This window comes from Carica papaya, chromosome 5 (assembly GCF_054855325.1).
Source record: "Carica papaya isolate Zhongbai chromosome 5, ASM5485532v1, whole genome shotgun sequence".
Lineage (NCBI taxonomy): Eukaryota > Viridiplantae > Streptophyta > Magnoliopsida > Brassicales > Caricaceae > Carica > Carica papaya.
The window spans coordinates 31889467-31910648 of NC_142313.1; the positions used below are offsets into that span (position 1 = coordinate 31889467).

The following is a 21182-nucleotide window of genomic DNA, read 5'->3' on the forward strand; positions in this document are numbered from 1 at the left end:
AGTGTGAACGCACAAGGAAACAAATGATGGGAGAGGGGAGGGAAGAAGGAGTGTATGTATTTTCAGCACGAAATTAAACAGGTGCGGTCACACCAGCACTAATGCACCGGATCCCATCAGAACTCCGCAGTTAAGTGTGCTTTGGCGAAAGTAGTACAATGATGGGTTACCTCCTGGGAAGTTCTCGTGTTGCACCCATTTTTTTTTCAGATGTGCCGTTCGACGTTACGCGCGATTTTAATTATGGTCCGCAGATTTATTCGCAAATGTGAGTCACGGCGCCGTGGCATTTTTCTTGATATTTGAACGAGAACGAGAGGTGCAGTGCGCACGCACAAGGAAACAAATGACGGGAGGGGGAAGAAAGGAGATGGAGTTTATGTATTTGCTGCGCGAAATTAAACAGGTGCGATCATACCAGCACTAATGCAACGGATTCTATCAGAACTACGTATGTAAGGGTGCTTGGGCGAGAGTAGTACTAGCATGGGTTACCTCCTACGAAGTCCTTATATTTCACCCATTTTCTTGTGAAGTCCTCGTGTTGCACTCATTATTTTGCAGATGATTCTTTCGACGTTACGCGCGACTTGAATTATGGTTCTCAAGTTTATTCGCAAATGTGAGTCACGGCACTGTAGCTATTTACTTGATACTAGAACGAGAACGGGAGGTGCAGTGCGCACGCACAAGGAAACAAATGACGGGAGGGGGAAGAAAGGGGAATGAATTTATGTATTTGCAGCGCAAAATTAAATAGGTGCGATCATACTGGCACTAATGCACCGGATCCCATCAGAACTCCGCAGTGATGTGTGCTTGGGCGAGATTAGTACTCAGATGGGTGACCTCCTGGGAAGTCCTCGTGTCGCACCAATTTTTTTTCAGACAAGTCGTTCGACGTTACGTACGTTTGGAACTAGGGTCCGCTGGTTTATACGCAAATGTGAGTCAAGAAGCAGGGGCATTTTAATCGATATTAGAACGAGAATGAGAGGTGAAGTGTGAACGCACAAGGAAACAAATGACCGGAAGGGGAAGAAATGAGAAGGAGTGTATGTATTTGCAGCACGAAATTAAAGAGGTGCGATCATACCAGCACTAAAGCACCGGATCCCATCAGAACTCCGCACTTAAGTGTGCTTGGGCGAGAGTAGTACTAGGATGGGTCACCACCTGGGAAGCCCTCGTGTTGCACCTATTTTTTTCGGATGGGTTGTTCGACGTCACGCGCGAATGGAATTATAAACCGCTGGTTCATTTGCAAAGGTGAGTCACGGTGCCGGGGCATATTACTTGATATTAGAACGAGAAAGAGAGATGCAGAGTGCACGCACAAGGAAACAAATGACGGGAGGGGGGTTGGAAGGAGAAAGAGTGTATGTATTTGCAGTGCAGAATGAAACATGAGGGATCATACTAGCACTAATGCAACGGATTCTATCAGAACTCCGCAGTTAAGGGTGCTTGGGCGAGAAAAGTACTCGGATGGGTGACCTCCTGCGAAGTCCTTATATTTCACCCATTTTCTTAGGAAGTCCTTGTGTTGCACCCATTTTTTTGAAGATGATTCTTTCGACGATACGCGCGACTTGAATTATGGTCCTCAGGTTTATTCGCAAATGTGAGTCACGGCACCGTAGCATTTTACTTTATATTAGAAGGAGCGCGGGAGGTGCAGTGCGCACGCACAAGGAAACAAATGACGGGAGGGGGAAGAAAGGGGAATGAGTTTATGTATTTGCAGCGCAAAATTAAACAGGTGCGATCATACCAACACAAATGCACCGGATCCCATCAGAACTCTGCAGTTAAGTGTGCTTTGGTGAAAGTAGTACAATGATGGGTTACCTCGTGGGAAGTTCTCGTGTTGCACCTATTTTCTTTTTTTCAGATGTGCCGTTCGACGTTACGCGCGACTTTAATTATGGTCTCCAGATTTATTCGCAAATGTGAGTCACGGCGCCGCGGCATTGTACTTGATATTTGAACGAGAACGAGAGGTGCAGTGCGCACGCACTTGGAAACAAATGACGGGAGGGGGAAGAATGGAGAAGGAATTTATGTATTTGCAGCGCGAAATTAAACAGGTGCGATCATACCAGCACTAATGCACCGGATCCCATCAGAACTCCGTAGTTAAGTGTGCTTGGGCGAGAGTAGTACTCGGATGGGTGACCTGCTGGGAACTCCTCGTGTCGCACTAATTATTTTTTCAGACGGGTCGTTCGACGTTACGCGCGACTGGAACTAGGGTCCACTGGTTTATACGCAAATGTGAGTCAAGAAGCAGGGGCATTTTAATCGATATTAGAACGAGAAGGACAGATGCAGAGTGCACGCACAAGGAAACAAATGACGGGAGGGGGGATGGAGGGAGCAAAAGTGTATGTATTTGCAGCACAGAATGAAACATGAGCAATCATACCAGCACCAATGCAATAGATTCTATCAGAACTCCACAAGTTAAGGGTGCTTGGGCGAGAGTAGCACTAGGATGGGTGACCTCCTGCGAAGTCCTTATATTTCACCCATTTTTTTGCAGATAATTCTTTCGACGATACGCGCGACTTAAATTTTGGTCCTCAGGTTTATTCGCAAATGTGAGTCACGGGACCGTAGCATTTTGCTTGATATTAGAACGAGCACGGTAGGTGCAGTGCGCACGCACAAGGAAACAAATGACGGGAGGGGGAAGAAAGGAGAAGGAGTTTATGTATTTGCAGCGTGGAATTAAACGGGTGCGATCATACCAACACTAATGCACCGGATCCCATCAGAACTCCGCAGTTAAGTGTGCTTGGGCGAGAGTAGTACTCGGATGGGTGACCTCCTGCAAAGTCCTCGTGTCGCACCAATTTTTTTTTAAAAGAGTCGTTCGACGTTACGCGCGACTGGAACTAGGTTCCGCTGGTTTATGCGCAAATGTGAGTCAAGAAGCAGGGGCATTTTAATCGATATTAGAACGAGAAGGAGAGGTGCAGTGTGAACGCACAAGGAAACAATTGATGGGAGGGGGAGGGAAGGAGAAGGAGTGTATGTATTTTCAGCACGAAATGAAACAGGTGCGATGATACCAGCACTAATGCAACGGATTCTATCAGAACTCCGTAGGTAAGGGTGCTTGGGCGAGAGTAGTACTAGCATGGGTTACCTCCTGCAAAGTCCTTATATTTCACCCATTTTCTTGTGAAGTCCTTGTGTTGCACCCATTTTTTTGCAGATGATTCTTTCGACGTTACGTGCGACTTGAATTATGGTCCTCAGGTTTATTCAAAAATGTGAGTTACGTCGCCGTGGCATTTTACTTGATATTAGAACGAGTACGGGAGGTGCAGTGCGCACGCACAAGGAAACAAATGATTGCTCATGTTTCATTCTGCGCTGAAAATACATATACTTTTTCTCCCTCCATCCCCCCTCCCGTCATTTCTTTCCTTGTGCGTGCACTCTGCATATCTCCTTCTCGTTAAAATATCGATTAAAATGCCCCTGCTTCTTTACTCACATTTGCGAATAAATCTGCGGACCATAATTAAAGTCGCGCGTAACGTCGAACGTCACATCTGAAAAAAAGAAAATGGGTGCAACACGAGAACTTCCCAGGAGGTAACCCATCATTGTACTACTTTCGCCAAAGCACACTTAACTGCGGAGTTCTGATGGGATCCGGTGCATTTGTGCTGGTGTGACCGCACCTGTTTAATTTCGTGCTGAAAATACATACACTCCTTCTTCCCTCCCCCCCTCCCATCGTTTGTTTCCTTGTGCGTTCACACTGCACCTCTCCTTCTCGTTCCAATATCGATTAAAATGCCCCTGCTTATTGACTCACATTTGCATATAAACCAGTGGACCCTAGTTCCAGTCGCGCATAACGTCGAACGACCTGTCTGGAAAAAAAATTAGTGCGACACGAGGACTTCCCAAGAGGTCACCATCCGAGTACTACTCTTGCCCAAGCACACTTAACTGCGGAGTTCTGATGGGATCCGGTGCATTAGTGCTAGTATGATCGCAGCTGTTTAATTTTGCGCTGCAAATACATAAACTCCTCCTCCTTTCTTCCCCCTCCCGTCATTTGTTTCCTTGTGCGTGCGCGCTGCACCTCTCGTTGTCGTTCAAATATCATGTAAAATGCCACGGCGCCGTGACTCACATTTGCGAATAAATCTGCGGACCATAATTAAAGTCGCGCATAACTTCGAACGGCACATCTGAAAAAAAGAAAATGGGTGCAACACGAGAACTTCCCAGGAGGTAACCCATCATTTTACTACTTTCACCAAAGCACACTTAACTGCGGAGTTCTGATGAAATCCGGTGCATTTGTGCTGGTGTGACCGCACCTGTTTAATTTCGTGCTGAAAATACATACACTCCTTCTTCCCTCCCCCCCTCCCATCATTTGTTTCCTTATGCGTTCACACTGCACCTCTCATTCTCGTTCTAATATCGATTAAAATACCCCTGATTCTTGACTCACATTTGCGTATAAACCAGCGGACCCTAGTTCCAGACGCGCGTAACGTCGAACGACCAGTCTGAAAAAAAATTTGTGCGACACGAGGACTTTGTGCGTTCACACTGCACCTCTCCTTCTCGTTCTAATATCAATTAAAATGCCCCTGTTTCTTGACTCACATTTGCGTATAAACCAGCGGACCCTAGTTCCAGTCGCGCGTAACATCGAACGACCCGTCTGAAAAAAAATTGGTGCGACACGAGGACTTCCCAAGAGGTCACCCATCCGAGTACTACTCTCGCCCAAACACACTTAACTGCGGAGTTCTGATGGGATCCGGTGCATTAGTGCTGGTATGATCGCACCTGTTTAATTTCGCGATGCAAATACATAAACTCCTTCTCCTTTCTTCCCCCTCCCGTCATTTGTTTCCTTGTGCGTGCGCACTGTACCTCTCGTTCTCGTTCAAATATCAAGTAAAATGCCACGGCGGCGTGACTCACATTTGCGAATAAATCTGCGGACCATAATTAAAGTCGCGCGTAACGTCGAACGGCACATCTGAAAAAAAGAAAATGGGTGCAACACGAGAACTTCCCACGAGGTAACCCATCATTGTACTACTTTCGCCAAAGCACACTTAACTGCAGAGTTCTGATGGGATCCGGTGCATTGTGCTGGTATGATCGCACCTGTTTAATTTCGCGCTGCAAATACATACACTCATTCCCCTTTTTTCCCCCTCCCGTCATTTGTTTCCTTTTGCGTGCGCACTGCACCTCCCGTTCTTGTTCTAATATCAAGTAAAATGCCACGGCGCCGTGACTCACATTTGCGAATAAACTTGAGGACCATAATTCAAGTCGCGCGTAACGTCGAAAGAATCATCTGCAAAAAAATGGGTGCAACACGAGGACTTCACAAGAAAATGGGTGAAATATAAGGACTTCGCAGGAGGTATCCCATGCTAGTAATACTCTCGCCCAAGCACCCTTACCTACGGAGTTCTGATAGAATCCGTTGCATTAGTGTTGGTACGATCGTACCTGTTTCATTTCGTGCTAAAAATACATACACTCCTTCTCCTTCCCTCCCCCTCCCATCAATTGTTTCCTTGTGCGTTCACACTGCACCTCTCCTTCTCGTTCTAATATCGATTAAAATGCCCCTGCTTCTTGACTCACATTTGCGTATAAACCAGCGGACTCTAGTTCCAGTCGCACGTAACGTCGAACGACCTGTCTGAAAAAAAATTGGTGCGACACGAGGACTTCCCAGGAGGTCACCAATCCGAGTACTACTCTCGCCAAAGCACACTTAATTGCGGAGTTCTGATGGGATCCGGTGCATTAGTGCTGGTATGATCGCACCTGTTTAATTTTGCTCTACAAATACATAAACTCATTCCCCTTTCTTCCCCCTCCCGTCATTTGTTTCCTTGTGCGTGAGCACTGCACCTCCCGTTCTCGTTCTAATATCAAGTAAAATTCTACAGCGCCGTGACTCACATTTGCGAATAAACCTGAGGACCATAATTCAAGTCGCGCGTAACGTCGAAAGAGTCATCTGCAAAAAAATGGGTGCAACACGAGGACTTCACAAGAAAATGGGTGAAATATAAGGACTTCGCAGGAGGTATCCCATGCTAGTACTACTCTCGCCCAAACACCCTTAACTACGGAGTTCTGATAGAATCCGTTGCATTAGTGCTGGTATGATCGTACCTGTTTCATTTCGTGCTGAAAATACATACACTCCTTCTCCTTCCCTCCCCCTCCCATCAATTGTTTCCTTGTGCGTTCACACTGCACCTCTCGTTCTCGTTCTAATATCGATTAAAATGCCCCTGCTTCTTGACTCACATTTGCGTATAAACCAGCGGACCATAGTTCCAGTCGCGCGTAACGTCGAACGACCCATTTGAAAAAAAATTGTTGCGATGCGAGAACTTCCCAAGAGGTCACCCATCCGAGTACTACGCTCGACAAAGCACACTTAACTACAGAGTTCTGATGGGATCCAGTGCATTAGTGCTGGTATGATGCCACTTGTTTAATTTTGCGCTTCAAATACATACACTCCTTCTCTTTTCTTCCTCCTCCCGTCATTTGTTTCCTTGTGCGTGCGCACTGCACCTCCCGTACTCGTTCTAATATCAAGTAAAATTTCACGGCGCCATGACTCACATTTGCGAATAAACCTGCGGACCATAAATCAAGTCGCGCGTAACGTTGAAAGAATCATCTGCAAAAAGATGGATGCAACACGAGGACCTCCCAAGAAAATGGGTGAAATATAAGGACTTCGCAGGAGGTCACCCATCCGAGTACTTTTCTCGCCCAAGCATCCTTAACTGCGGAGTTCTGATAGAATCCGTTGCATTAGTGCTGGTATGATCCCTCATGTTTCATTCTGCACTGCAAATACATACACTCTTTCTCCTCCCATCCCCCCTCCCGTCATTTGTTTCCTTGTGCGTGCACTCTGCATCTCTCTTTCTCGTTCTAATATCAAGTAATATGCCCCGGCACTGTGACTCACCTTTGCAAAAGAACCAACGATTTATAATTCCATTCGCGCGTAACGTCGAACAACCCATCCGAAAAAAATAGGTACAACACGAGGGCTTCCCAAGTAGTCACCCATCCGAGTACTACTCTCGCCCAAGCACACTTAACTGCAGAGTTCTGATGGGATCCAGGGCTTTAGTGCTGGTATGATCGCACCTGTTTAATTTTGCGCTGCAAATACATACACTCCTTCTCCTTTCTTCCCCCTCCCGTCATTTGTATCCTTGTGCGTTAATACTTCATCTCTCCATCTCGTTCTAATATCGATTAAAATGCCCCTGCTTCTTGACTCACATTTGCGTATGAACCAGGAGACCCTAGTTCCAGTCGCGCGTAACGTCGAACGACCCGTCTAAAAAAAAAATTAGTGCGACACGAGGACTTCCCAGGAGGTCACCCATCCGAGTACTACTCTCGCCCAAGCACACTTAACTGCGGAGTTCTGATGGAATCCGGTGCATTAGTGTTGGTATGATCGCACATGTTTAATTTTGCGCTGTAAATACATAAATTCCTTCCCCTTTCTTCCCCCTCCCGTTATTTGTTTCCTTGTGCGTGTGCACTGCACCTCTCGTTCTCGTTCAAATATCAAGTAAAATGCCACGGCGCCGTGACTCACATTTGCGAATAAATCTGCGGACCATAATTAAAGTCGCGCGTAATGTCGAACGGCACATCTGAAAAAAAAAAAATGGGTGCAACACGAGAACTTCCCACGAGGTAACCCATCATTGTACTACTTTCGCCAAAGCACACTTAACTGCGGAGTTCTGATGGGAACCGGTGCATTTGTGCTGGTATGATCGCACCTGTTTAATTTTGCGCTGTAAATACATAAACTCATTCCCCTTTCTTCCCCCTCCCATCATTTGTTTCCTTGTGCGTGCGCAGTGCACCTCCCGTTCTCGTTCTAATATCAAGTAAAATGCGACAGCACCGTGACTCACATTTGCAAATAAACCTGAGGACCATAATACAAGTCGTGCGTAACATCGAAAGAATCATCTGCAAAAAAATGGGTGCAACACGAGGACTTCACAAGAAAATGGGTGAAATATAAGGACTTCGCAGGAGGTAACCCATGCTAGTACTACTCTCGCCCAAGCACCCTTACCTACGGAGTTCTGATAGAATCCGTTGCATTAGTGCTGGTATGATCGCACCTGTTTCATTTCGCGTTGCAAATACATACACTCCATCTCCTTTTTTCCCCCTCCCGTCATTTGTTTCCTTGTGCGTGCGCACTGCACCTCTCGTTCTCGTTCAAATATCAAGTAAAATGCCACAGCGCCGTGACTCACATTTGCAAATAAATCTGCGGACCATAATTAAAGTCGCGCGTAATGTCGAACGGCACATCTGAAAAAAAAAATGGGTGCAACACGAGAACTTCCCAGGAGGTAACCCATCATTGTACTACTTTCACCAAAGCACACATAACTGCGGAGTTCTGATGGGATCCGGTGCATTTGTGCTGGTGTGACCGCACATGTTTAATTTCGTGCTGAAAATACATACACTCCTTCCCTCCCCCCCTCCCATCATTTGTTTCCTTGTGCGTTCACACTGCACCTTTCCTTCTTGTTCTAATATTGATTAAAATGCCCCTGATTCTTGACTCACATTTGCGTATAAACCAGCGGACCATAGTTCTAGTCGAGCGTAACGTCGAACGACCCATCTGAAAAAAAAAATTGTTGCGATACGAGGACTTCCCAAGAGGTCACCCATCCGAGTACTACTCTCGCCCAAGCACACTTAACTGCAGAGTTCTGATGGGATCCAGTGCATTAGTGCTGGTATGATGCCACTTGTTTAATTTTGTGCTTCAAATACATACACTCCTTCTCTTTTCTTCATTCTCCAGTCATTTGTTTCCTTGTGCGTGCGCACTGCACCTCCCGTACTCGTTCTAATATCAAGTAAAATGCCACGGCGCCGTGACTCACATTTACGAATAAATCTGCGGATTATAAATCAAGTCGCCCGTAATGTCGAAAGAATCATCTGCAAAAAGATGGGTGCAACACGAGGACCTCCCAAGAAAATGGGTGAAATATAAGGACTTCGCAGGAGGTCACCCACCCGAGTACTTTTCTTGCCCAAGCACCCTTAACTGCGGAGTTCTGATAGAATCCGTTGCATTAGTGCTGGTATGATCCCTCATGTTTCATTCTGCACTGCAAATACATACACTCTTTCTCCTTCAATCCCCCCTCCTGTCATTTGTTTCCTTGTGCGTGCACTCTGCATCTCTCTTTCTTGTTCTAATATCAAGTAATATGCCCTGGCACCGTGACTCACCTTTGCAAATGAACCAGCGGTTTATAATTCCATTCGCGCGTAACGTCGAACAACCCATCCAAAAAAAAATGGGTGCAACACGAGGGCTACCCAAGTGGTCACCCATCTGAGTACTACCATCGCCCAAGCACACTTAACTGCGGAGTTCTGATGGGATCCGGAGCTTTAGTGCTGGTATTATCGCACCTATTTAATTTCGCGCAGCAAATACATACACTCCTTCCCCTTTATTCCCCCTCTCGTCATTTGTTTCCTTGTGCGTTCACACTTCTCCTCTCATTCTCGTTCTAATATCGATTAAAATGCCCCTGCTTCTTGACTCACAATTGCGTATAAACCAGCGGACCCTATTTCCAGACGCGCGTAACGTCGAACGACCCGTCTGAAAAAAAATTGTTGCGATACGAGGACTTCTCAAGAGGTCACCCATCCGAGTACTACTCTCGCCCAAGCACACTTAACTGCAGAGTTCTAATGGGATCCAGTGCATTAGTGCTGGTATGATGCCACTTGTTTAATTTTGCGCTTCAAATACATACACTCCTTCTCTTTTCTTCCTCTTCCCGTCATTTGTTTCCTTATGCGTGCGCACTGCACCTCCCGTACTCGTTCTAATATCAAGTAAAATGCCACCGCGCCGTGACTCACATTGGCGAATAAACCTGCGGACCATAAATCAAGTCGCGCGTAACGTCGAAAGAATCATCTGCAAAAAGATGGGTGCAACACGAGGACCTCCCAAGAAAATGGGTGCAACACGAGGACTTCCCAAGTGGTCACCAATCTGAGTACTACTCTCGCCCAAGCACCCTTAACTGTGGAGTTCTGATAGAATCCGTTGCATTAGTGCTGGTATGATCCCTCATGTTTCATTCTGCACTGCAAATACATACACTCTTTCTCCTTCCATCCCTCATCCCGTCATTTGTTTCCCTGTGCGTGCACTCTTCATCTCTCTTTCTCGTTCTAATATCAAGTAATATGCCCCGGCACCGTGACTCACCTTTGCAAATGAACCAGTGGTTTATAATTCCATTCGCACGTAACGTCGAACAACCCATCCGAAAAAAAATTGGTGCAACACGAGGGCTTCCCAAGTGGTCACCCATCCGAGTACTACCCTCGCCCAAGCACACTTAACTACGGGGTTCTGATGGGATCCGGAGCTTTAGTGCTGGTATCATCGCACCTGTTTAATTTCGCGCTGCAAATACATACACTCCTACTCCATTCTTCCCCCTCCCGTTATTCGTTTCCTTGTGCGTTCACACTTCACCTCTCATTCTTGTTCTAATATCGATTAAAATGCCCCTACTTCTTGACTTACATTTGCGTATAAACCAGCGGACCCTAGTTCCAGACGCGTGTAACGTCGAACGACCCGTCTGAAAAAAAAATTGGTGCGACACGAGGACTTCCCAGGAGGTCACCCATCCGAGTACTAATATCACCCAAGCACACTTCACTACAGAGTTCTGATGGGATCCGGTGCATTAATGCTGGTATGATCGCACCTGTTTAATTTTGCGCTGCAAATACATAAACTCATTCCCCTTTCTTCCCCCTCCTGTCATTTGTTTCCTTGTGCGTGCGCACTGCACCTCCCGTTCTCGTTCTAATATCAAGTAAAATGCTACAGCGCCGTGACTCACATTTGCGAATAAACCTGAGGACCATAATACAAGTCGCGCGTAACGTCGAAAGAATCATCTGCAAAAAAATGGGTGCAACACGAGGACTTCACAAGAAAATGGGTCAAATATAAGGACTTCGCAGGAGGTAACCCATGCTAGTACTACTCTCACCTAAGCACCCTTACCAACGGATTTCTGATAGAATCCGTTGCATTAGTGCTGGTATGATCGCACCTGTTTCATTTCACGCTGCAAATACATACACTCCTTCTCCTTTCTTCCCCCTCCCATCATTTGTTTCCTTGTGCGTGCGCACTGTACCTCTTGTTCTCGTTCAAATATAAAGTAAAATGCCACGGCGCCGTGACTCACATTTGCGAATAAATCTGCAGACCATAATTAAAGTCGCGCGTAACGTCGAACGGCACATCTGAAAAAAAGAAAATGGGTGCAACACAAGAACTTCCGAGGAGGTAACCCATCATTGTACTACTTTCGCCAAAGCACACTTAACTGCGGAGTTCTGATGGGATCCGGTGCATTTGTGCTGGTGTGACCGCACCTGTTTAATTTCGTTCTGAAAATACATACACTCCTTCTTCCCTCCCCCCTCCCATCATTTGTTTTTTTGTGCGTTCACACTGTAACTCTCATTCTCGTTCTAATATCGATTAAAATGCCCCTGATTCTTGACTCACATTTGCGTATAAACCAGCGAACCATAGTTCCAGTTGCGCGTAACGTCGAACGACCCATTTGAAAAAAAATTGTTGCGATACGAGGACTTCCCAAGAGGTCACCCATCCGAGTACTAATCTCGCCCAAGCACACTTAACTGCAGAGTTCTGATGGGATCCAGTGCATTAGTGCTGGTATGATGCCACTTGTTTAATTTTGCGCTTCAAATACATACACTCCTTCTCTTTTCTTCCTCCTCCCGTCATTTGTTTCCTTGTGCGTGCGCACTGCACCTCCCGTACTTGTTTTAATATCAAGTAAAATGCCACGGCGCCGTGACTCATATTTGCGAATAAACATGCGGACCATAAATCAAGTCACGCGTAACGTCGAAAGAATCATCTGCAAAAAGATGGGTGCAACACGAGGACCTCCCAGGAAAATGGGTGAAATATAAGGACTTCGCAGGAGGTCACCCATCCGAGTACTTTTCTCGCCCAAGCACCCTTAACTGCGGAGTTATGATAGAATCCGTTGCATTAGTGCTGGTATGATCCCTCATGTTTCATTCTGCACTGCAAATACATACACTCTTTCTCCTCCCATCCCCCTCCCGTCATTTGTTTCCTTGTGCGTGCACTCTGCATCTTTCTTTCTCGTTCTAATATCAAGTAATATACCCCGGCATCGTGACTCACCTTTGCAAATGAACCAGCAGATTATAATTCCATTCGCGCGTAACGTCGAACAACCCATCCGAAAAAAAATTGGTGCAACACGAGGGCTTCCCAAGTGGTCACCCATCCGAGTACTACTCTCGCCCAAGCACACTTAACTACAGAGTTCTGATGGGATCCGGAGCTTTAGGGCTGGTATGATCGGACCTGTTTAATTTCACGCTGCAGATACATACACTCCTTCTCCTTTCTTCCCCCTCCCGTCATTTGTTTCCTTGTGCGTGCGCACTGCACCTCCCGTACTTGTTTTAATATCAAGTAAAATGCCACGGCGCCGTGACTCATATTTGCGAATAAACATGCGGACCATAAATCAAGTCACGCGTAACGTCGAAAGAATCATCTGCAAAAAGATGGGTGCAACACGAGGACCTCCCAGGAAAATGGGTGAAATATAAGGACTTCGCAGGAGGTCACCCATCCGAGTACTTTTCTCGCCCAAGCACCCTTAACTGCGGAGTTATGATAGAATCCGTTGCATTAGTGCTGGTATGATCCCTCATGTTTCATTCTGCACTGCAAATACATACACTCTTTCTCCTCCCATCCCCCTCCCGTCATTTGTTTCCTTGTGCGTGCACTCTGCATCTTTCTTTCTCGTTCTAATATCAAGTAATATACCCCGGCATCGTGACTCACCTTTGCAAATGAACCAGCAGATTATAATTCCATTCGCGCGTAACGTCGAACAACCCATCCGAAAAAAAATTGGTGCAACACGAGGGCTTCCCAAGTGGTCACCCATCCGAGTACTACTCTCGCCCAAGCACACTTAACTACAGAGTTCTGATGGGATCCGGAGCTTTAGGGCTGGTATGATCGGACCTGTTTAATTTCACGCTGCAGATACATACACTCCTTCTCCTTTCTTCCCCCTCCCGTCATTTGTTTCCTTGTGCGTGCGCACTGCACCTCCCGTACTTGTTTTAATATCAAGTAAAATGCCACGGCGCCGTGACTCATATTTGCGAAAAAACTTGCGGACCATAAATCAAGTCACGCGTAACGTCGAAAGAATCATCTGCAAAAAGATGGGTGCAACACGAGGACCTCCCAAGAAAATGGGTGAAATATAAGGACTTCGCAGGAGGTCACCCATCCGAGTACTTTTCTCGCCCAAGCACCCTTAACTGCGGAGTTATGATAGAAACCGTTGCATTTGTGCTGGTATGATCCCTCATGTTTCATTATACACTGCAAATACATACACTCTTTCTCCTCCCATCCCCCTCCCGTCATTTGTTTCCTTGTGCGTGCACTCTGCATCTTTCTTTCTCGTTCTAATATCAAGTAATATGCCCTGGCACCGTGACTCACCTTTGTAAATGAACCAGCGGTTTATAATTCCATTGGCGCATAACGTCGAACTACCCATCCGAAAAAAAATAGGTGCAACACGAGGGCTTCCCAGGTGGTCACCGATCCGAGTACTAATCTCGCCCAAGCACACTTCACTGTAGAGTTCTGATGGGATCCCGTGCATTAGTGCTGGTATGATGCCACTTGTTTAATTTTGCACTTCAAATACATACACTCCTTCTCTTTTATTCCACCTCCCGTCATTTGTTTCCTTGTGCGTGCGCATTGCACCTCCCGTACTCCTTCTAATATCAAGTAAAATGCCACGGCGCCGTGACTCACATTTGCGAATAAACCTGCGGACCATAAATCAAGTCGCCCGTAACGTCGAAAGAATCATCTGCAAAAAGATAGGTGCAACACGAGGATCTCCCAAGAAAATGGGTGAAATATAAGGACTTCGCAGGAGGTCACCCATCCGAGTACTTTTCTCGCCCAAGCACCCTTAACTGCGGAGTTCTGATAGAATCCGTTGCATTAGTGCTGGTATGATCCCTCATGTTTCATTCCGCACTGCAAACACATACATTCTTTCTCATTCCATCCCCCCTCCCGTTATTTGTTTTCTTGTGCGTGCACTCTGCATCTCTCTTTCTCGTTCTAATATCAAGTAAAATGTCACGGCGCCGTAACTCACATTTGCGAATAAACGTGCGGACCATAAATCAAGTCTCGCGTAACGTCGAAAGAATCATCTGCAAAAAGATGGGTGCAACACGAGGACCTCCCAAGAAAATGGGTGAAATATGAGGACTTCGCAGGAAGTAACCCATCATTGTACTAATTTCGCCCAAGCATCCTTAACTGCGGAGTTCTGATGGGATCCGGTGCATTTGTGCTGGTGTGACCGCACCTGTTTAATTTCGTGCTGAAAATACATACACTCCTTCTTCCCTCCCCCCCTCCCATCATTTGTTTCCTTGTGCATGCACTATGCATATCTCTTTCTCGTTCTAATATCAAGTAATATGCCCCGGCACCGTGACTCACCTTTACAAATGAACCAGCAGTTTATAATTCCATTTGCGCGTAACGTCGAAAAACCCATCCGAAAAAAAATAGGTGCAACATGAGGGCTTCCCAAGTGGTCACCCATCCGAGTACTACTCTCGCCCAAGCACACTTAACTGCGGAGTTCTGATGGGATCCGGTGCATTGATGGTATGATCGCACCCATTTAATTCTGCACTGCAAATACATAAACTCCTTCTCCTTTCTTTCCCTCCCGTCATTTGTTTCCTTTTGCGTGCGCACTGCACCTCCCGTGCTCGTTCTAATATCAAGTAAAATGCTACGGTGCCGTGACTCACATTTGCGAATAAACCTTAGGACCATAATTCAAGTCGCGCGTATCGTCGAAAGAATCATCTGCAAAAAAATGGGTGCAACACGAGGACTTCATAAGAAAATGGGTGAAATATAAGGACTTCACAGGAGGTCACCCATCCTAGTGCTTCTCTCGCCCAAGCACCCTTAACTTGCGGAGTTCTGATAGAATCCGTTGCATTGGTGCTGGTATGATTGCTTATGTTTCATTCTGCGCTGCAAATACATACACTTTTTCTCCCTCCATCCCCCCTCCCGTCATTTGTTTCCTTGTGCGTGCACTCTGCATCTCTTCTTCTCGTTCTAATATCGATGAAAATGCCCCTGCTTCTTGACTCACATTTGCGTATAAACCAGTAGACCCTCGTTCCAGTCGCGCTTAACGTCGAACGACCCGTCTGAAAAAAAAATTAGTGCGACACGAGGACTTCCCAAGAGGTCACCCATCTGAGTACTACTCTCGCCCAAGCACAATTAACTGCGGAGTTCTGATGGGATCCGGTGCATTAGTGCTGGTATGATCGCACCCGTTTAATTTTGCGCTGCAAATACATAAACTCTTTCTCCTTCCATCGCCCCTCCCGTCATTTGTTTCCTTTTGCGTGCACTCTGCATCTCTCTTTCTCGTTCTAATATCAAGTAATATGCCCCGGCACCGTGACTCACCTTTGCAAATGAACCAGCGGTTTAAAATTCCATTCGCGCGTAACGTCGAACAACCCATCCGAAAAAAAATAGGAGCAACACGAGGGCTTCCCAGGTGGTCACCCATCCTAGTGCTACTCTCGCCCAAGCACCCTTAACTTGCGGAGTTCTGATAGAATCCGTTGCATTGATGCAGGTATGATTGCTCATGTTTCATTGTGCGCTGCAAATACATACACTTTTTCTCCCTCCACCCCCCCTCCCGTCATTTGTTTCCTTATGCGTTCACACTTCACCTCTCATTCTCGTTCTAATATTGATTGAAATGCCCCTGCTTCTTGACTCACATTTGCGTATAAACTAGCGGACCCTAGTTCCAGACGCGCGTAACGTCGAACAACCCGTCTGAAAAAAAATTGATACGACACGAGGACTTCCCAAGAGGTCAACCATCCGAGTACTAATCTCGCCAAGCACACTTAACTGCGGAGTTCTGATGGGATCTGGGGCTTTAGTGCTGGTATGATCGCACCTGTTTAATTTCGCGCTGCAAATACATACACTCCTTCACCTTTCTTCCCCCTCCCGTCATTTGTTTTCTTGTGCGTTCACACTTCACCTCTCATTCTCGTTCTAATATCAATTAAAATGCCCCTGCTTCTTGACTCACATTTGCGTATAAACCAGCGGACCCTAGTTCCAGACGAGCGTAACGTCGAACGACCAGTCTGAAAAAAAAAATTGGTGCGACACGAGGACTTCACAAGAAAATTGGTGAAATATAAGGACTTCGCAGGAGATAACCCATGCTAGTACTACTCTCGCTCAAGTACCCTTACCTACGGAGTTCTGATAGAATCTGTTGCATTAGTGTTGGTATGATCGCACCTGTTTCATTTCGTGCTGAAAATACATACACTCCTTCTCCTTCCCTCCCCCTCCCATCAATTGTTTCCTTGTGCGTTCACACTGCACCTCTCCTTCTCGTTCTAATAACGATTAAAATGCCCCTGCTTTTTGACTCACATTTGAGTATAAACCAGCGGACCCTAGTTCCAGTCGCGCGTAACATCGAACGACCCGTCGGAAAAAAAATTTGTGCAACACGAGGACTTCCCAGGAGGTCACCCATCCGGGTACTACTCTCGCCCAAACACACTTAACAACGGAGTTCTAATGGGATCCGGTGCATTAGTGCTGGCATGATCACACCCGTTTAATTCTGCGCTGCAAATACATAAACTCCTTCTCCTTTCTTGCCCCTCCCGTCATTTGTTTCCTTGTGCGTGCGCACTGCACCTCCCGTGCTCGTTCTAATATCAAGTAAAATGCTACGGTGCCGTAACTCACATTTGCGAATAAACCTGAGGACCATAATTCAAGTCGCGCGTATCGTCGAAAGAATCATCTGCAAAAAAATGGGTACAACACGAGGACTTCCTAAGAAAATGGGGAAATATAAGGACTTCGCAGGAGGTCACCCATCCTAGTGCTACTCTCGCCCGAGCACCCTTAACTTGCGGAGTTCTGATAGAATCCGTTGCATTGATGCAGGTATGATTGCTCATGTTTCATTGTGCGCTGCAAATACATAAACTTTTTCTCCCTCCACCCCCCCTCCCGTCATTTGTTTCCTCGTGCGTGCACTGTGCATCTCTTTTTCTCGTTCTAATATCGATTAAAATGCCCCTGCTTCTTGACTCACATTTGCGTATAAACTAGTGGACCCTAGTTCCAGTCGCGCGTAACGTCGAACGACCCGTCTGAAAAAAAAATTAGTGCGACACGAGGACTTCCCAGGAGGTCTCCAATCCGAGTACTACTCTCGCCCAAGCACACTTAACTGCGGAGTTCTGATGGGATCCGGTGCATTAGTGCTGGTATGATCGCACCTATTTAATTTCGCGCTGCAAATATGTAAACTCCTTATCCTTTCTTCCCCTTCTCGTCATTTGTTTCCCTGTGCGTGCGCACTGCACCTCTCGTTCTCATTCAAATATCAAGTAAAATGCCATGGCGCCGTGACTCACATTTGCGAATAAATCTGTGGACCATAATTAAAGTCGCGCATAACGTCGAACGACACATCTGAAAAAAAGAAAATGGGTGCAACACGAGAACTTCCCATGAGGTAACCCATCATTGCACTACTTTCGCCAAAGCACACTTAACTGCGGAGTTCTGATGGGATGCGGTGCATTTGTGCTGGTGTGACCGCACCTGTTTAATTTCGTGCTGAAAATACATACACTCCTTCTTCCCTCCCCCTTCCCATCATTTGTTTCCTTGTGCGTTCACACTGCACCTCTTCTTCTCGTTCGAATATTGATTAAAATGCCCCTGATTCTTGACTCACATTTGCGTATAAACCAGCGGACCATAGTTCCAGTCGCGTGTAACGTCGAACGACCCATCTGCAAAAAAATTGTTGCGATACGAGAACTTCCCAAGAGGTCACCCATCCGAGTACTACTCTCGCCCAAGCACACTTAACTGCAGAGTTCTGATGGGATCCAGTGCATTAGTGTTAGTATGATACCACTTGTTTAATTTTGCACTTCAAATACATACACTCCTTCTCTTTTATTCCACCTCCCGTCATTTGTTTCCTTGTGCGTGCGCAATACACCTCCCGTACTCGTTCTAATATCAAGTAAAATGTCACGGCGCCGTAACTCACATTTGCGAATAAACGTGCGAACCATAAATCAAGTCTCGCGTAACGTCGAAAGAATCATCTGCAAAAAGATGGGTGCAACACGAGGACCTCCCAAGAAAATGGGTGAAATATAAGGACTTCGCAGGAGGTCACCCATCCGAGTACTTTTCTCGCCCAAGCACCCTTAACTGCGGAGTTCTGATAGAATCCGTTGCATTTGTGCTGGTATGATCCCTCATGTTTCATTCTGCACTGCAAATACATACACTCTTTTTCCTTCCATCCCCCCTCCTGTCATTTGTTTCCTTGTGCGTGCACTCTGCATCTCTCTTTCTCGTTCTAATATCAAGTAATATGCCCCGGCACTGTGACTCACCTTTGCAAATGAACCAGCGGTTTATAATTCCATTCGCGCTTAACGTCGAACAACCCATCCGAAAAAAAATAGGTGCAACACGAGGGCATCGCAAGTGGTCACCCATCCGAGTACTACTCTCGCCCAAGCACACTTAACTGCAGAGTTCTGATGGGATCCGGAGCTTTAGTGCTGGTATGATCGCACCTGTTTAATTTCGTGCTGCAAATACATACACTCATTCTCCTTTCTTCCCCCGCCCGTCATTTGTTTCCATGTGCGTTCACACTTCAGCTCTCATTCTCGTTCTAATATCGATTAAAATGCCCCTGCTTCTTGACCCACATTTGCGTATAAACCAGCGGACCCTAGTTCCAGTCGCGCGTAACGTCGAACGACCCGTCTCAAAAAAAATTAGTGCGACACGAGGACTTCCCAGGAGGTCTCCAATCCGAGTACTACTCTCGCCCAAGCACACTTAACTGCGGAGTTCTGATGGGATCCGGTGCATTAGTGCTGGTATGATCGCACCTGTTTAATTTTTGCGCTGCAAATACGTAAACTCATTCCCCTTTCTTCCCCCACCCGTTACTTGTTTCCTTGTGCGTGCGCACTGCACCTCCCGTTCTCGTTCTAATATCAAGTAAAATGTTACAGCGCCGTGACTCACATTTGCGAATAAACCTGAGGACCATAATTCAAGTCGCGCGTAACGTCGAAAGAATTATCTGCAAAAAAATGGGTCCAACACGAGGACTTCACAAGAAAATGGGTAAAATACAAAGACTTCGCAGGAGGTAACCCATGCTAGTATTACTCTCGCCCAAACACCCTTACCTATGGAGTTCTGATAGAATCCGTTGCATTAGTGCTGGTATGATCGTACCTGTTTCATTTCGTGCTGAAAATACATGCACTCCTTCTCCTTCCCTCCCCCTCCCATCAATTGTTTCCTTGTGCGTGCACTCTGCATCTCTCTTTCTCGTTTTAATATCGATTAAAATGCCCCTGCTTCTTGACTCACATTTGCGTATAAACCAGCGGACCCTACTTCCAGTCGCGCGTAACGTCGAACGACCCGTCTGGAAAGAAATTAGTGCGACACGAGGACTTCCCAGGATGTCACCCATCCGAGTACTGCTCTCGCCCAAGCACACTTAACTGCGGAGTTTTGATGGGATCCGGTGCATTAGTACTGGTATGCTCGCACATGTTTAATTTCGCACTGCAAATACACAAACTCCTTCTCCTTTCTTCCCCCTCCCGGCATTTGTTTCCTTGTGCGTGCGCACTGCACCTCTCGTTCTCGTTCAAATATCAAGTAAAATGTCACGGCACCGTGACTCACATTTGCGAATAAATCTGCGGACCATAATTAAAGTCGCGCGTAACGTCGAACGGCACATCTGAAAAAAAGAAAATGGGTGCAACATGAGAACTTCCCAGGAAGTAACCCATCATTGTACTAATATCGCCAAAGCACAGTTAACTGCGGAGTTCTGATGGGATCCGGTGCATTTGTGCTGGTGTGACCGCACTTGTTTAATTTCGTGCTGAAAATACATACACTCCTTCTTCCCTCCCCCCCTCCCATCATTTGTTTCCTTGTGCGTTCACACTTAACCTCTCCTTCTCGTTCTAATATCGATTAAAAAGACCCTGATTCTTGACTCACATTTGCGTATAAACAAGCGGACCATAGTTCCAGTCGCGCGTAACGTCGAACGACCCATCTAAAAGAAAATTGTTGCGATACGAGGACTTCCCAAGAGGACACCCATCCAAGAACTATTTTCTCCCAAGCACGCTTAACTGCAGAGTTCTGATGGGATCCAGTGCATTAGTGCTGGTATAATCGCACCTGTTTAATTTCGCGCTGCAAATACATACACTCCTTCTCTTTTCTTCCCCATCCCGTCATTTGTTTCCTAGTGCGTGCGAACTGCACCTCCCATACTCGTTCTAATATCAAGTAAAATGCCACGAGTTCTGATAGAATCCGTTGCATTGGAGCTGGTATGATTGCTCATGTTTCATTCTGCGCTGCAAATACTTACACTTTTTCTCCCTCAATCCCCCCTCCCATCATTTGTTTCCTTGTGCGTGCACTCTGCATCTCTCCTTCTCGTTCTAATATCGATTAAAATGCCCCTGCTTCTTGACTCATATTTGCGTATAAACCAGTGCACCCTAGTTCCAGTCGCGCGTAACGTCGAACGACCCGTCTGAAAAAAAAAAATTAGTGCGACACGAAGACTTCCCAGGAGGTCACCCATCCGAGTACTAATCTCGCCCAAGCACACTTAACTGCAGAATTCTGATGGGATCCGGTGCATTAGTGCTGGAATGATCGCACTTGCTTAATTTTGCGCTGCAAATACATAAAATCCTTCTCCTTTCTTCCCCCTCCCGTCATTTGTTTCCTTGTGCGTGCGCACTGTACCTCTTGT

The 21182-nt window shown here is 46.3% G+C and overlaps 4 non-coding genes and 37 pseudogenes across 4 annotated transcripts; 6 read left to right on the top strand and 35 right to left on the bottom strand.

Moving 5' to 3' along the window:
* The first annotated feature begins 79 nt into the window (after nt 1-79).
* On the top strand, nt 80-198 carry LOC148265481 (5S ribosomal RNA; annotated as a pseudogene).
* Nucleotides 199-758: 560 nt separating this feature from the next.
* LOC148265482 (5S ribosomal RNA) lies at nt 759-877 on the top strand (annotated as a pseudogene).
* A 205-nt stretch (nt 878-1082) lies between these two features.
* Nucleotides 1083-1201, top strand: LOC148265483 (5S ribosomal RNA). Its single transcript, XR_015821061.1, has one exon. It is a non-coding gene; the product is annotated as a 5S ribosomal RNA (ribosomal RNA).
* Nucleotides 1202-1760: 559 nt separating this feature from the next.
* Nucleotides 1761-1879, top strand: LOC148265484 (5S ribosomal RNA; annotated as a pseudogene).
* Nucleotides 1880-2088: 209 nt separating this feature from the next.
* Nucleotides 2089-2207, top strand: LOC148265485 (5S ribosomal RNA). Its single transcript, XR_015821170.1, has one exon. It is a non-coding gene; the product is annotated as a 5S ribosomal RNA (ribosomal RNA).
* Nucleotides 2208-2739: 532 nt separating this feature from the next.
* Nucleotides 2740-2858, top strand: LOC148265486 (5S ribosomal RNA; annotated as a pseudogene).
* Nucleotides 2859-3581: 723 nt separating this feature from the next.
* On the bottom strand, nt 3582-3700 carry LOC148265487 (5S ribosomal RNA; annotated as a pseudogene).
* A 205-nt stretch (nt 3701-3905) lies between these two features.
* On the bottom strand, nt 3906-4023 carry LOC148265488 (5S ribosomal RNA; annotated as a pseudogene).
* Nucleotides 4024-4232: 209 nt separating this feature from the next.
* On the bottom strand, nt 4233-4351 carry LOC148265489 (5S ribosomal RNA; annotated as a pseudogene).
* Nucleotides 4352-4713: 362 nt separating this feature from the next.
* LOC148265490 (5S ribosomal RNA) lies at nt 4714-4832 on the bottom strand. The gene has a single exon (XR_015821053.1). It is a non-coding gene; the product is annotated as a 5S ribosomal RNA (ribosomal RNA).
* Nucleotides 4833-5041: 209 nt separating this feature from the next.
* Nucleotides 5042-5159, bottom strand: LOC148265491 (5S ribosomal RNA; annotated as a pseudogene).
* A 559-nt stretch (nt 5160-5718) lies between these two features.
* On the bottom strand, nt 5719-5837 carry LOC148265492 (5S ribosomal RNA; annotated as a pseudogene).
* A 1237-nt stretch (nt 5838-7074) lies between these two features.
* On the bottom strand, nt 7075-7193 carry LOC148265493 (5S ribosomal RNA; annotated as a pseudogene).
* Nucleotides 7194-7399: 206 nt separating this feature from the next.
* On the bottom strand, nt 7400-7518 carry LOC148265494 (5S ribosomal RNA; annotated as a pseudogene).
* A 209-nt stretch (nt 7519-7727) lies between these two features.
* Nucleotides 7728-7846, bottom strand: LOC148265495 (5S ribosomal RNA; annotated as a pseudogene).
* A 561-nt stretch (nt 7847-8407) lies between these two features.
* On the bottom strand, nt 8408-8526 carry LOC148265496 (5S ribosomal RNA; annotated as a pseudogene).
* Nucleotides 8527-8729: 203 nt separating this feature from the next.
* On the bottom strand, nt 8730-8847 carry LOC148265497 (5S ribosomal RNA; annotated as a pseudogene).
* Nucleotides 8848-9083: 236 nt separating this feature from the next.
* On the bottom strand, nt 9084-9202 carry LOC148265498 (5S ribosomal RNA; annotated as a pseudogene).
* Nucleotides 9203-9408: 206 nt separating this feature from the next.
* Nucleotides 9409-9527, bottom strand: LOC148265499 (5S ribosomal RNA; annotated as a pseudogene).
* Nucleotides 9528-9732: 205 nt separating this feature from the next.
* LOC148265500 (5S ribosomal RNA) lies at nt 9733-9850 on the bottom strand (annotated as a pseudogene).
* A 561-nt stretch (nt 9851-10411) lies between these two features.
* On the bottom strand, nt 10412-10530 carry LOC148265501 (5S ribosomal RNA; annotated as a pseudogene).
* Nucleotides 10531-10736: 206 nt separating this feature from the next.
* On the bottom strand, nt 10737-10855 carry LOC148265502 (5S ribosomal RNA; annotated as a pseudogene).
* Nucleotides 10856-11418: 563 nt separating this feature from the next.
* Nucleotides 11419-11537, bottom strand: LOC148265503 (5S ribosomal RNA; annotated as a pseudogene).
* Nucleotides 11538-11740: 203 nt separating this feature from the next.
* Nucleotides 11741-11858, bottom strand: LOC148265504 (5S ribosomal RNA; annotated as a pseudogene).
* Nucleotides 11859-12418: 560 nt separating this feature from the next.
* LOC148265505 (5S ribosomal RNA) lies at nt 12419-12537 on the bottom strand (annotated as a pseudogene).
* Nucleotides 12538-13096: 559 nt separating this feature from the next.
* LOC148265506 (5S ribosomal RNA) lies at nt 13097-13215 on the bottom strand (annotated as a pseudogene).
* A 559-nt stretch (nt 13216-13774) lies between these two features.
* Nucleotides 13775-13893, bottom strand: LOC148265507 (5S ribosomal RNA; annotated as a pseudogene).
* Nucleotides 13894-14806: 913 nt separating this feature from the next.
* Nucleotides 14807-14922, bottom strand: LOC148265508 (5S ribosomal RNA; annotated as a pseudogene).
* Nucleotides 14923-15483: 561 nt separating this feature from the next.
* Nucleotides 15484-15602, bottom strand: LOC148265509 (5S ribosomal RNA). Its single transcript, XR_015819857.1, has one exon. It is a non-coding gene; the product is annotated as a 5S ribosomal RNA (ribosomal RNA).
* Nucleotides 15603-15808: 206 nt separating this feature from the next.
* On the bottom strand, nt 15809-15928 carry LOC148265510 (5S ribosomal RNA; annotated as a pseudogene).
* A 206-nt stretch (nt 15929-16134) lies between these two features.
* Nucleotides 16135-16252, bottom strand: LOC148265511 (5S ribosomal RNA; annotated as a pseudogene).
* Nucleotides 16253-16813: 561 nt separating this feature from the next.
* On the bottom strand, nt 16814-16932 carry LOC148265512 (5S ribosomal RNA; annotated as a pseudogene).
* A 561-nt stretch (nt 16933-17493) lies between these two features.
* LOC148265513 (5S ribosomal RNA) lies at nt 17494-17612 on the bottom strand (annotated as a pseudogene).
* A 209-nt stretch (nt 17613-17821) lies between these two features.
* On the bottom strand, nt 17822-17940 carry LOC148265514 (5S ribosomal RNA; annotated as a pseudogene).
* A 203-nt stretch (nt 17941-18143) lies between these two features.
* Nucleotides 18144-18261, bottom strand: LOC148265515 (5S ribosomal RNA; annotated as a pseudogene).
* Nucleotides 18262-18822: 561 nt separating this feature from the next.
* Nucleotides 18823-18941, bottom strand: LOC148265516 (5S ribosomal RNA; annotated as a pseudogene).
* Nucleotides 18942-19146: 205 nt separating this feature from the next.
* LOC148265517 (5S ribosomal RNA) lies at nt 19147-19265 on the bottom strand (annotated as a pseudogene).
* Nucleotides 19266-19825: 560 nt separating this feature from the next.
* Nucleotides 19826-19944, bottom strand: LOC148265518 (5S ribosomal RNA; annotated as a pseudogene).
* Nucleotides 19945-20153: 209 nt separating this feature from the next.
* LOC148265519 (5S ribosomal RNA) lies at nt 20154-20272 on the bottom strand (annotated as a pseudogene).
* Nucleotides 20273-20476: 204 nt separating this feature from the next.
* On the bottom strand, nt 20477-20595 carry LOC148265520 (5S ribosomal RNA; annotated as a pseudogene).
* A 376-nt stretch (nt 20596-20971) lies between these two features.
* LOC148265521 (5S ribosomal RNA) lies at nt 20972-21090 on the bottom strand (annotated as a pseudogene).
* Nucleotides 21091-21182: the final 92 nt, after the last annotated feature.